The sequence below is a fragment of the Panthera tigris genome, chromosome B3 (assembly GCF_018350195.1).
Source record: "Panthera tigris isolate Pti1 chromosome B3, P.tigris_Pti1_mat1.1, whole genome shotgun sequence".
Classification (NCBI taxonomy): Eukaryota; Metazoa; Chordata; class Mammalia; order Carnivora; family Felidae; genus Panthera; species Panthera tigris.
In genome coordinates, this window is record NC_056665.1 from 4,257,080 (window position 1) to 4,269,778 (window position 12,699).

Below are 12,699 nucleotides of genomic sequence, written 5' to 3' on the forward strand. Positions count from 1 at the left end.
CGGAATGCAACCCTGTCCGGAGCCCGAGAATCACCTCTCTTGCCTCACCTTTTCCACCTTTGTACACAGTGAATTAGGAAAAGCGACCGAGTTATCGCCATCGCCTCCTGCGGTAAACTTCGAACCCGTTGAGAACGGGGACCGACTGTGGTCCTCGCTCACCAGGGCGCTAGAGAACACACGCGCCCAAGAACGGTGCAAACTCGCTGGAGGCCACACGTTACATCGGACGTTAAGAATTATTTACTGAGGGCCTCTGAGCGCCAAGCACTGAGTAGAAGCCACACATTTGTTGTTATCAATTCAACAAGCTTTCGTGGAGCGTGTGCTGTGTGCAGGTTTCGGGGCGGGGGCGGTGCCGTGGGCATACACAAAAATCTCTCTCTCTCTCTGTCTTCAAAGCGTCCCATCTCCCAGCCAGCACGTTTAACTACGATCTGCGTTCCCACTCTTCATTTTACAGCCACGGAGACAGACCCAGCAAAGAAACTTGTCCTAACATGCACAGTCAGGCTGCTAAGTCCACCCGGCTACCAAAGACCTGTTTCAGGAGGTGGGGATGTCTAATTTGCACGTGGGGATGGGATGTGACCCGGAGCTCATGCAACAGGCAACAAGACGGCCCTGGTCTCTCTGTCCAGGAAACGCACAGTGTAGACGGAGAAACGGCGTATGTCAGCTTCCATCCCGTGAGTGCTCCAGGAAGAGGGGGTGGTTGGGGAGGGGCGGGGGAGATGCCCCGGAAGCCGCGAAGCCGCGAGGAGGAGCCCCTCGCCAAGACAAGGCTCCTGCGGGCTAGAGGCGGGAACCGGAGAAAGAGCTTTGAAGGTTGGGAGCCGGGAAAGCGTGGAATTAGGTTTGCACTTGCTGTTACGGCCAAAGGAAGACAACGACGAACCAGCGCCAGCCTGAAGCAATGGCTAGGACCTCTCTCCCCACGAAGATGATCCAGGGTATCTAGAAAACCCTGTGGAATGTAGCTTTAAGGTCTGAAGTTGCCTCTGTTCCAGCTCCTCACCTTGACTGCCCCCGTAGGCTCACAACCGCTGGGCTTGCCATTCTTCTCGGAGAGAGGAGGGATCTGTTTTTCCTCAAACCATTTGTAAGTATATTAGCTTAGTTAATACGATTTACTTACAACTCTTTTTTTTAATTTAAATTTTAGTTAACATGCAGTGTAGGTTTCAGGAGTAGAATTCAGTGATTCATCACAACAATAATTCTTTAATAGTCTCTTTTAATATCTTGTATATTCTTTACGATATGTCTTTTCACTGCATTTGTTTTATGCTATTTTATCCTTTTGAGTAGCCTTTCCAATTTATTTGCTTTGTCAAAATGACACTAGCAGGCTTTCTAATTATAAGAGTAATTTCTATTTTTTGTGTGTGTGAGGGAAGGATGTTTGTATATTCTTAGAAAAAAATATGGACAAACCTAATAATTGTTGTTACCAGGATACATGCCTGCTTTATATTCACTTTATGGTCCTTTTGGAGTATTTACCTTTCTCTGAGCCAAATATCATATATTACTAATAAAAAATGAAGGTTCCAGGGGGAACCCGGGTGGCTCAGTCGGTTGTGTTGGACTCTTGATTTTGGCTCAGGTCACGATCTCACGGTTCTGAGTTCCAGCCCCTCGTCTAGCTCAATGCTGACAGTGTGGAGCCTGCTCAGGATTCTCCCTCTCTCTCTGCTCCTCCCCTGCTTGTGCTCTCTCTGTCTCTCTCAAAAATAAACATTAAAAATACATATATTTTAACTATATATATATATATAATTGTTATTAAAATAGGTACCATCAAAGACATAAAGAAAAAAGTAAAATAGTTCAAAAGAGATAAACCCTGCTCTTGTTTTTTGTGTGTATCGTTATATATAATGTCATATGTATTTCTATATTATGCTACGTATGCTATATTCATGTTATATATCGTATATTTATATATTTATATTATAGATTATATGTAGCATATTTGTATATTTCTATTATAAATACATATCATCTGGACAATATATATATGATATACTGCAATGAGATTTTACAAACTCTGTTTTCTAATTACAGGTACATTGTGGGTATTTTCCACATAAAAAGTAGACATCTACATTATTATTTTTTTGAGAGAGAAAGAGAGGGTGCACATGGGAGAGAGGGGCAGAGGGAAAGAGAGAGAGAGAGAATCCCAAGCAGGCTTCGCACCGAACATGTCTCAATCCCCCGGCCCCGGGATCACAACCTGAGCTAAAATCAAGACTTGGACCAACCGAACCACCCAGCCACTCTACATTATTTTTTTTAATACTTACCCAAACTGAGTTGAGCCAGGGGAAGTAGCTGCACTGGGTCCCTCTGCATCCCAGAGTTTGCCGGGACCAAGGATGGGCCTGCCCCCTAAGATCCAGATGTGAGCCAGCATGAAGACAGCGTCAACAAGGACTCATCTAGATCCCGCCTAAGAGAGCCAACTGCATGGGTGAGGAGACCTCATTTGAGACCTCTTGCAGGTGGCTCACCGGGGCCCGGAAGGGGAATGCAAGGGACCCCCCGGAACAGAAGGGTTTTCAGCCTGGTTGTGGGAACTCAGGAGAAGGGTCTCCGTGATGGGAAACTCCAGAGATGTACAAAAACTCCCCATGAGGGAGGGAGGGGGTGCGTGGGAGAGAGAGGCGTGTACATTCACACAAGTGTGCAAGAGAGAGCTCTAAGCACCTGCCAGCCCAGAGAGCCTGACATTAGCACCCACTGTGGCATCAGCTCCGATAGGAGCTGTCTTATCACCTTGGCGCCTCCGGCCCTGGCGTGCCACCAGCAGCCCAGGGAGGAGGTGCGGGGAGAAGAGGCAGCCCTTGTTCCCCCTTTCCCGGGGCAGACTTCCAGGTGAAGAGGCCCAGGCTGGGTAGGAGGGAGGATTCTGGTACTGGCTAAACTAAGTATGACTTTTCCATCAATATTCCAGACTATATCTTCAGTTACCGAATGGAGACTGTGCCTTCAAACGACCCTAGGACTGAATGTCACCGAAGAGAGAGCAGCAAGTTCTGGGTCTGCTGGATTTTTACCCGGAGAGGGGAATAATTCCCACCATGAGTAAATGGTAAAGGGATGGCGAGAGGGGAACAAAAACGAAGTTGCGTTCGATTACCGTCAGAGTTGTGCTTGTTCAAAACATTTTGGACAAAGACCCTCAGCCCGCGAGGAGGGTGCACAATACGAGGGCTCTCGGAAGCCCCCCTTCTCTGCAAGGCCTGTGGCGCCCCCAGCCCTCTGTACATGACCAGCCACCTGAGCAGCTCGGTGGGGCTACAGGCCTCAAGTCCTCACAGTAAATGAAGAAGCCGGGGGGGACAGCATGTGACCTCGCCCGGTGTCACTTGAGCAGTAAGAAGTGGCAAGACAGCCGAGGCAGGTCTATATTTGGGCTTTCACTCACGGCAGGCGTTGCTATTTGCAGTGGGAGTCAGCTCATGTTACCCGGCTTGCAGAGTCCCCGCTGTAAAACAGGGCCTTCGGGCACGCAGAGGTCACCCGGAGGGAAATCCCATCCCCACCGAGGGCAGAGCAGTTTTCTAGCCCTTCCCCGGAGTCCTCAGAGGTAAAAAAAGAAGAACTACGGACCCTTAAATCAGCAGGCAAGTTTTTGGATAATCGTTATTTTTCTCAAGTGAAAGGTATTATTAGAAACTCAGTAACTTAATGCCACAACGTGAATGCAATATCTTTCCTTTAGGGGAAAGAGGTATCATCTTCAATTGCAGGTGTGTAAATGACAGTAAACAGTGTGAATATTTCCTGTGCCTTCCTGTAGCATAGACTCGCCTTTACTGAATGTGGTATTGGTACAGGGTGTGAAAGCTACTCGTGCAGATAGAGGCTGGCGATGCTTGCAGTGCGTCCTTAGGGTATTTTTAGTGCAGGGGCCGGTTTGTAGGACACTTTGGAACCCTAAATAGTGTTATCATCTGGCTGTGGTAGCAGGAGGATAAATACATTTAATTTTAATCTGCATGCGCCTCCCAACAAATCATAATTTCGTGTTTTGTTTCAAATAGGGGAAAAAAAACGGTATTGTAATCGTTTTTCACTCACTATTGCAAACCCCCTCCTCCCACAGAAAGTTTTCAGGTTTGGACTATGTCTGTAAAAGCTGATTTGAATTATTTTGCATAACTGTACGGCCAACACTTAAAAGCAAGTTTCTGAAATTATAGGCAAAATTATGTTTGTGCCCTTCTGGGCTCCCTTCGGGGGAAAGAATTCACAGCTTTCCGTAGATTCCCGGAGGCGCTCAGGTCCCATAGAAGGTTAAAAACCGTTTTTGTGGGGGACTTTTCTAATTAATGCACAGGGACACACCCCCCATATAAGACTTAAGCCAAAGTCTTTTTGTTGTTGTTTTGACCGCAGCTCTATGGCAGAGAGCAGAAGATGTCTAGCTACCGTATTCTTTATAGGCTGTGACTTACTGCTTTCTTTCTCTAAGCTTCCGTTTCATCATTTATAAAATGACAATTTAGTGTTCACGTTCCTTTCTCCCCAAATTCTAAATGTTTTGTTAGGAAACTGGAAGAGTCCGGACGCTGAGGAGGAAAGCAAGTGTCAGCTCTGGGGGTGTGTTGCAAACTCCTGCTCTGGTGCAGAGCGCCCAGACCGGTGTGTGTGTGTGTGTGTGTCTAAGGGGGAAATGCTGGCATGGAAGAATTCGTCCCCATTAAGATTTATTCTCAGTGTTTTCCAGTCTTCTTACTTGTGTAAAAGTCCAGTTTGGTGTTTCATTCTCCAGCTTCCGGTTGACAGAAGTTGTCAGCATGGCTTATTGGTAATACAGAATTCTGGTTTTCTCCCTTTAGGTAGCACACAGAAACGTGTTATTTTTAGCCAGCTGATCCGGGGTCTGTAGGTGAGATGGTTTAGTGGAAAACTGGGTCTGATCCAACTCTTTATCTGCCTGGCAACATATCCAGCATCCGGCCCCGGGGCTGGACACAGAGGAGCCCCAGATCACCCCTTGTTAAGTGAAATTGGCCACGGCAAGTCCTTTATGTTTGCGGAAAGTCAATTTTGCTGTCCTAAAATCAGGGAATTGAATTAGATCCTCCCCAAGGAACCCTCCATCCCTAGAGTCCTACACCTCTCCCTAGGCCCCTTGGAGGCTCTCGCTGTGAGGACAGGCAGCCTCACAGCCAAGGTCTGTGCCTGGGTATGAGGCTGCCCTGCGTTCGTGCCTTCTCCTAGCTTTTCAAGGGACAGAATGATCCTACTGTGGCTGCAGGTGGCTCCACCAGATGGCTGACCCTGGTCCTCACCCTTTGTGAGTGACCAGGTGCAGGACTCCTAACCTCGCCCAGGTGAGAGAGGCCGAGGTCCAGATAATGATAATAGCAGCCACCACCACAATAATGACAACAGGTGACCTGTACTGGGGACTTACTTGGAGCCATGTGCTATGGTAAGCATTTTACATACCTTATGTTATTTCCTCTAAATGCTAATTTTATGACATAGGAGCTGGTAATAAACCCATCTCATGGGCTCATGAACGTAAGGCCCAGAGAGGCGATTTTCCCAAGGCTGCACCGCTAGGACGTAGCAGGGACAGAACTTTCTGAATCCAGAAGGCAGTGAACTTAGAGAAGGGAGAAGGGTGGGTGTGGGGAGTGTTTTCAGGAGATTGAATTGGTAGAACCAGAATCAGCATTAATTGGGCATTAATCACATTGGGTGATGGGGCGCCTGGGTGGCTCAGTTGCTTGAGCGTCCGACTCCAGTTCAGGTCGTGATCTCACTGTTGGTGAGTTCGAGCCCCACGTTCTGCTCACTGATGTCAGGCACAGAGCCCGCTTCGGATCCCCTGTCTCCCTCCTTCAGCCCCTTCCCCGCTTGTGCTCTCTCTCTCAAAAATAAAATGAAATAAAACATTTAAAAAAAATCACACCGGGTGATGTCAGGGATGAGCTCCTGGTCTCTGGTTTGGGTGCTAAAGGGAGTAGGCGTCGTGCTGTGCTTTATGGATGTTATGCGCGCGGCGGCCCTCGTGAGGGTGTGACAGGCAGTGGCCACGGTGCAGACGCAGTTGGGTGGGGAGGGGTGGGTGGCCGTCGAGAGGAAGGGCAGCCCACCAGGGCCTCAGGTGGGACTTGCATGGGAGAAGCCCGGGCGCGGTCAGAAGCAACCGTGGTGTCCACTGCGGAAGGCGAGGCTGTTTGGGGACGTGGGGTTAGGGCATGGGGGGGGGGTGCCCAGTGCCCAGGGGAGTTGAGACTTGGCAGTAACGGAGCCCTCAGAATGCGGGACATGCCGACTTACCACTTCTGCCAGAGTGGCGGGCAGGAAGCTGTGCTCACGCTGGGCTGCCATGCTCCCGAGATGCTGGTGGGACACACGGCCAGCAGACTGTAGAGACGAGGTGGCTTTGAGAAGATCCCTGCCTATGAGGTGGCACTCAGCTGTGACAGCGGGGCACCACAGCAGGAGTATTTTATTTAATCCACACAACAAGTACCCTCCACTTACAGATGAAGAAGCTGGCTCAGAGACGCTGAGAGATGAGGTCACGGTCGCATCCTGAGACAGGCATTGACCCCGAAGCCCGTGACCTTTGTGGTCCGAGCCGTTACTGCCTTCAAGCGCTTCCCCTGCCGGGAACTTTGCTGGCGTTTACTCATTCAGTGTCTGCTTTAGCCAGGCTGCATGTCCGACACCCCCCAGGCCCCAGCTCCCTGTAGCAGCGGCACACGCTTTCCATACTCCGCCCCCCCCCCCCCCCCCCACTTCGCTGAGATGCAACTGACAGGTAACCTTGTGCGAGTGTGAGACGGACGCTGCGGTGACGCGATGCGCGCATACGCTGGGAGATGGTGACCACGACCGGGTCGCTTGCCTTCAGTAAGGTCCTTCACCTCCCGTAATCACCCGTCTCTGGTGCGCGGTGGGAACACGAAGTATGCAGCGCGGTGTCGTCGACCACGGTCACCACGCGGCAAATCAGATACCGCAACTCACTCGTCTTACACCCGGAAGTTTGTTTGGCCGACATCTCCCCGTTTCCCCCACTCACCGGCCCCTGGCAACCACCCTTCCAAGCTCTGTTTCTGTGAACTCAGCTTTTCTAGATTCCGCACGTAAGTGAGATCATACGCTTGCTCTCTGCCGTATTTCTCTGGACTCATCTCCTTTAGCTTAATGGCCTCAATGTCCATCCATGTTGTTGGAAATGGCAGCATTTCCTTCTTTTTATGGCTGAATAATATTCCATTGTGTATCTTCTTTATCCATTCATTTGTTGGTCGACATTTTGGCTGTTTCTATGTCCTGCCTATTGGGAATAGCGCTGCAGTGAACATAGGAGTAGAGATATCTCTTTGAGATCCTGATTTCACTTCCTAAGAAGTGGGATTGCTAGAGCATATGGTAGTTCTATTTTTAATTTTTTGAAGCCCTTCCGTACTATTTTCCATAATGGCGGTACCAGTTTATATTCCCACCAACAGTGAACAAGATCCCGCCATTTTTTCTGGTTGTTTTTCTGTTCCCGCCATTCTGACAGGTGTGAGGTGCTTCTCATTGTGGTTCTGATTTGGGTTTTTCTGATATGAGTGATGTTGAGCATCTTTTCATGCACCTGTTGGCCATCTTCATGTCTTCTTTAGAAAAACAGGGCGCCTGGCTGGCTTAGTCGGTTAAGCGTCCAATTTCAGCTCAGGTCATGATCTCACGGTTCGTGGGTTCGAGCCCATGTGAGGCTCTGTGCTGACAGCTTGGAGCCTGGAGCCTGCTTCGGATTCTGTGTCTCCCTCTCTCTCTCTGGCCCTTCCCTGCTCGCACTCTGTCTCTCTCTCTCAAAAATAAATAAACATTCAAAAAAAAAGTTAAAAAAAAAGAATGTCTAGAAAAATGTTTACTCATGTCATCTGTCCATTTTTCATCAGATTATTGTGGATTTTTGCTTTTGACTTGTATGAGTTCCTTACATATTTTGGATACCAACTATCGTGTAGACAGCTTGCACATATTTCCTCCTATTGCATAGGCTGCCTTTTCATTTGTTGATCGTTTCTTTTGCTGTGTGGATGTTATTTTCAGTTTGATGTTGTCCTACTTGCTTATTTTTGCTCCTGTTGCTTGTGCTTCTGCTGTCACATCCAAAAAGTTGTTGCCAAGACAAACGTCGAGGACCTTTGTCCCTTCTTTTCCTTTTCTTCTTTTTCTTATTTCTATTTTTTTTTTTTTGGTCCCTTATTTTTTTCTAGGAATTTTACAGTTTCATGTCTTACATGTAAGTCTTTAATCTATTTTGAGTTAATTTTGGTGGGTGGCATAAAATTGGGGTCCGATTTTACTTCTTTGCGTGTGATTGTCCAGTTTTCCCAGCCCTGTTTACTGAAGATGCTGTCCTTCCCCACAACGGGATAGTTCGGATTCTGTAGGCAGCCAGACGTGCGGGAGAGCGAAGGCGGTATTCAGAGCCCCCAAGGACACAGGCCCTGACTGTTTTGTTGACCTGTAGAGGATGTGGGGTCACAGGACGGATCGGGACTGGGAAGAAGGCAAAGTGGTGCTTCCGTAGCTGGATGGCCCCATTGGCCTTGGGAACCATTCCAGGGAGACGTGAGCCAAAGTGGGCGCAACGCACATGCTACTCGGGAGTGTCTCGCACACGTGGGTGCGGGTGTGGAGGGAAGGCTTCCTGGTCCACCTCAATGCTAGTTTTGCTAGGTTGCAGACTCATTGTAGGGAGATGTGTCCGACTTCCCTTGGAGCCACACCCTTCTCTCTGTCCCTAAAAGAAGCCACGTTGTGAGGACATGCCAGGACTGCCCCCGCCAGTGTGATGGTGGGCAGGTTCTTACAAGTGACCCAAAAGAACATCCGGGCTCTGGGGTCTTCATAAATCATGGATGCTAAGGAGGCAAAGCCCCGGCCCCAGAGCCTCTTGCTTTGTGATGCTGTCTCTGGGCGCAACCTTCGTTCATCCCCTCCTTCAACCCAGGGGGTGGACCAGGTCCCCACGGACTTGTGGGTCGTTCAGGACATGGTGACACTAGTGCCCTGTGTGGTCATGGTTGGTGCTCAGCCTCCGCAGACGTTACTGAAGTGATGCTTACCGTTGTCTTCGGCGTAAGAGTTTTGGAGCATCAGAGAATGGGACTGAAGCTTTCGTGACCCTTCAGTGTGATGTGCCCAGCGTTAGAGCCTCTGGAGTAAAGTTTCCTTAGGCGGATCCCAACCCCAGAAACTAGTCGCCTGCATGGTATGACGTTAGGATAGCAGTGCCTTTGTCCCTAACGGCTGCCCAAAGTCTGCCTCTCCGTGTGGTGCTGAGGGCCAGTGGAAAAACAGCATCCTGTGTGAACTTCAGAGGGAGAGAGGGAAGAGGCTGGATTCCCAGGGGCTCCCCAGGGCCGAGCCTGTGTAGTTCACGCCACACAGAAGGCCAGCGGTTGTTGTGTTTAGTCTTGCCATCAGCAAAAGCCGCGGTGAGCCCGCTGGGGGATGGGTGGGGGGCTTGCAAGGAGGGTTATGGCTATGATTCAGTTGGAAGAGTGACGTTTGTTACAGATGAAGAGAGGTGGTTGGGGGCTTCCCCAGGTTAAAGGTAGAGCAGGTCTCCATTATTGGGATCCAGAAACTACCATTAGCCTTCTTTTTTTTATTATTATTAACTTTATTTTAGAGAGAGGGAGGGGCAGAGGGAGAGAGGGAGAGAGAGACTCCCAAGCAGGCTCCATGCTTAGCATGGAGACCGACATGGGGCTCTATCCCATGACAGTGAGATCATGACCTGGGCCAACATCAAGAGTTGGACACTTAACTGACTGGCCACCCAGGTGCCCCACCCCCCCCACCTTTTAGTAATTTCCACACATAGTGTGGCTTGAACTTACAACCTTGAGATCAAGAGTCACATGCTCTGCTGACTGAGCCAGCCAGACACCCCTACTGTTAGCCTTCCTAACACAAGGCCAGATGCGGGACAGGGTCAGTCCTCTGCGTCCCTCATCACCACCCTTGGCCTTTCCCTGTGCTCACAGGACAGAGCTGGGAGGATGTGAGGCACACAGCACGAGGAGTCTGGTGGCCGTGTCCACGAGTGAGGAGGGAGGACTGGGCCACGAGGGGCAAAGTGGCCTCTCTGACCAGAACACGGGCCGAGTTCTTCTCCCTGGGGGAATGGGAGAAGAGCTCAGTGATCCTTGGTCTCTGCAGACAGAGGCTGAGGAACAGGGAAGAAACTGAAAGCCTAGTGCAGGATTGTGCAGCGAGGGGATCGGGACCAGACAGTCATCACAGGCATTAAAGGTCAGAGCACGGAGGGGCGCCTGGGTGATTCAGTTGGTTAAGCGTCCAGCTTTGGCTCAGGTCATGATCTCAAGGTTCGTGAGTTCGAGCCCCACATCAGAGTCTATGGTGTCAGTGCAGGGCCAGCTTCGGATCCTCTGCCTGCCCCACCCCCCTCAAAAATAAATAAATAAGTAACAATTAAAAAGGATAAAGGCCAGAGCATGGAGAGGCAAAGGAAAGTGGGTTCTCCGGTTGTGTTCCAGGCCACTGGGCCTTCAGGCATCTCCTGGCGTGGCCTGTGCGGCGATGGCAGGCATGTGGCTTGGGAGATAGGTCGCGTGTCCCACCACACATCAGGGTGGAGAAAGCGAGAGGCTCTGAGCTCCACTGGGCGGTGTCGAGTCTGGGGAGGCCAGCAGTGCTCAGGAAGGCTGCGGCCCCTGCAAACCTCTGCCTCTGCCAGGAGCAGAGATTAGGGCCAGAGATGAGGATTTGGAGCCACTGGCAGAGAGGGGGCCGTGGAGCCGCGACAGTGGACAAGATCACCTGGGGCAGGTGGAGGGGGAAACAGGAGCTGGGCTGGAAGTCTGGGGAACGCCGGCGAGAGGAGCGGCCGAGGGTGGGCCTGGGAAAGAGGTCAGCCGTCCCACAAGGAGGTGGCAGGCTGAGCTGGGTCAAAAGGATGGAATGTCACAGAACAGCCAAGAAAGCACGGGCCAGTGTCCATGGATTTCACAATCAGGCCATCAGAAAATGCTCTGTTTTTAAAAAGGCAATCAAAAACGGAGAAGGAAAGAAAAACGAATGGCATTTCAAAACAAATTTTTTTTTGAGAGAGAGAGAAAGAGAGAGAGTGCATGAGCACGTGTACAAGTAGAGAGAGGGTCTCAAGCAGGCTCCATGCTCAGTGCAGAGCCCAACGAGGGGCTCGATCCCACGACCCTGGGATCCTGACCTGAGCCGGAAACCAGAGTTGGACCCTTAACCGGCTGAGCTACCCAGGCGCCCCCAACATTTTTTACCACTTGGAATGGTTATTAAAAGGACAGTCTGGGGGCACCAGGGCGGCTCGGTCAGTTGAGATCTGACTTCGGCTCTGGTGGTGATCTCACGGTTCGTGAGTTTGAGCCCCGTGTCGGACTTCTCACTGTCAATGCAGAGCCCACTTCAGATCCTCTGTCCCCTTCTCTCTCTGCCCCTCCCTGCTCATGCTCTCTCACTCAAAAATAAATAAAACATCTTAAAAATAAAAAGAGCGGTCTGTCAGCAGAGGTCACAAAGTCCCTCACTGCCGAAAGACGAGCACTGCTTATAGGGGAGGCCACTGAACCTGACTCCTGGGCGCAGCTGCGGAACAAGGACTTAGACAAACAGCTGGCAGCTGGCTCTGATCCCACAGGTGGACATGGCAGGGGCTGTTTGGATCATAATAAACGTTATGACGGGGGGGGGGGGGGGAAGTGCTAAACTGTATCTTTAAATTTGTGTTTGATTTTGTTATTTTCCTCGAAGACTGATGGCATGCCATGTTGGAATGTTTAGTAAGAGTAGTTTGTTAAAAAGGCATTAGGTTTACCACAATTCTTTTTTGTTTTTTAAGAGAGAGAAAAAGAGGGCACAAGTGAGCGAGGGGCAGAGAGGGAGAGGGAGAGAGAGAGAAGCAGGGCTTGTGCTCACCCAAGGCCGGGCTCGAACTCTCTCTCTGTGTCTCCCTACAGACACAGACTCCGAAGCAGGCTCCAGGCTCTGAGCAGTCAGCACAGAGACCGATGTGGGGGTCGAACTCATGAACCGTGAGATCATGACCTGAGCTGAAGTTGGTGGCTTAACCGACTGAGCCACCCAGGCGCCCCCCCCCCCGCCCCCGCCCCGCCAACACACAATTTATTTTTAACGGAGGCATTAGGAACTGGATTGTGATGATAGTTGTACAGCCTGAGAAATTTACTAAAAATCATTGAATCGTGTACTTAAAGCAGGTAAATGTTATGGTATATAAATTATATTTAAATTAAGTTATTTTCAAAATAGATTAGAGAGTAAGATTAGTAGCTCACAGAATTCCTGGTTTTATGTAGGAATATGTTGTTGATAAAGGGCATGTGCGGGTTAATTCCAATAGTAGAACAGTCTGGTGGATAGAAATTTAGGCCGGTATTTGGACATCAACTGCACCCGTTGTGATTTGTGCCGTTAAATGAAACAAACAAACAGCTTCTCTAAACTAAAAAAAAGATGCTTTTTCCTGTGTGGATTAGTGGTATTCAAACTTTTTTTGTTCGTGAACTCCCTTAGAACGTTTACATTATCTAAAAATTTTCATCAAAAATTTAAATAACCTTGGATTAGGTAAGTTTCTCTGATATGATGCCAGAAATACAAGCTAAAAGGAAAAAAAAATAGATACATTGGACT

The 12,699-nt window shown here is 49.6% G+C and overlaps 1 long non-coding RNA gene across 3 annotated transcripts; it reads left to right on the top strand.

Moving 5' to 3' along the window:
• The first annotated feature begins 103 nt into the window (after positions 1-103).
• On the top strand, positions 104-5,772 carry LOC122239358. Of its 3 annotated transcripts, XR_006218344.1 has the most exons (4): positions 104-1,102; positions 2,071-2,479; positions 2,963-3,100; positions 3,458-5,772. It is a non-coding gene; the product is annotated as an uncharacterized LOC122239358 (long non-coding RNA). The 3 variants fall into 3 exon arrangements; XR_006218343.1 differs by having other exon boundaries at positions 2,963-5,772; XR_006218345.1 differs by having other exon boundaries at positions 2,367-2,479; positions 2,963-5,772.
• Positions 5,773-12,699: the final 6,927 nt, after the last annotated feature.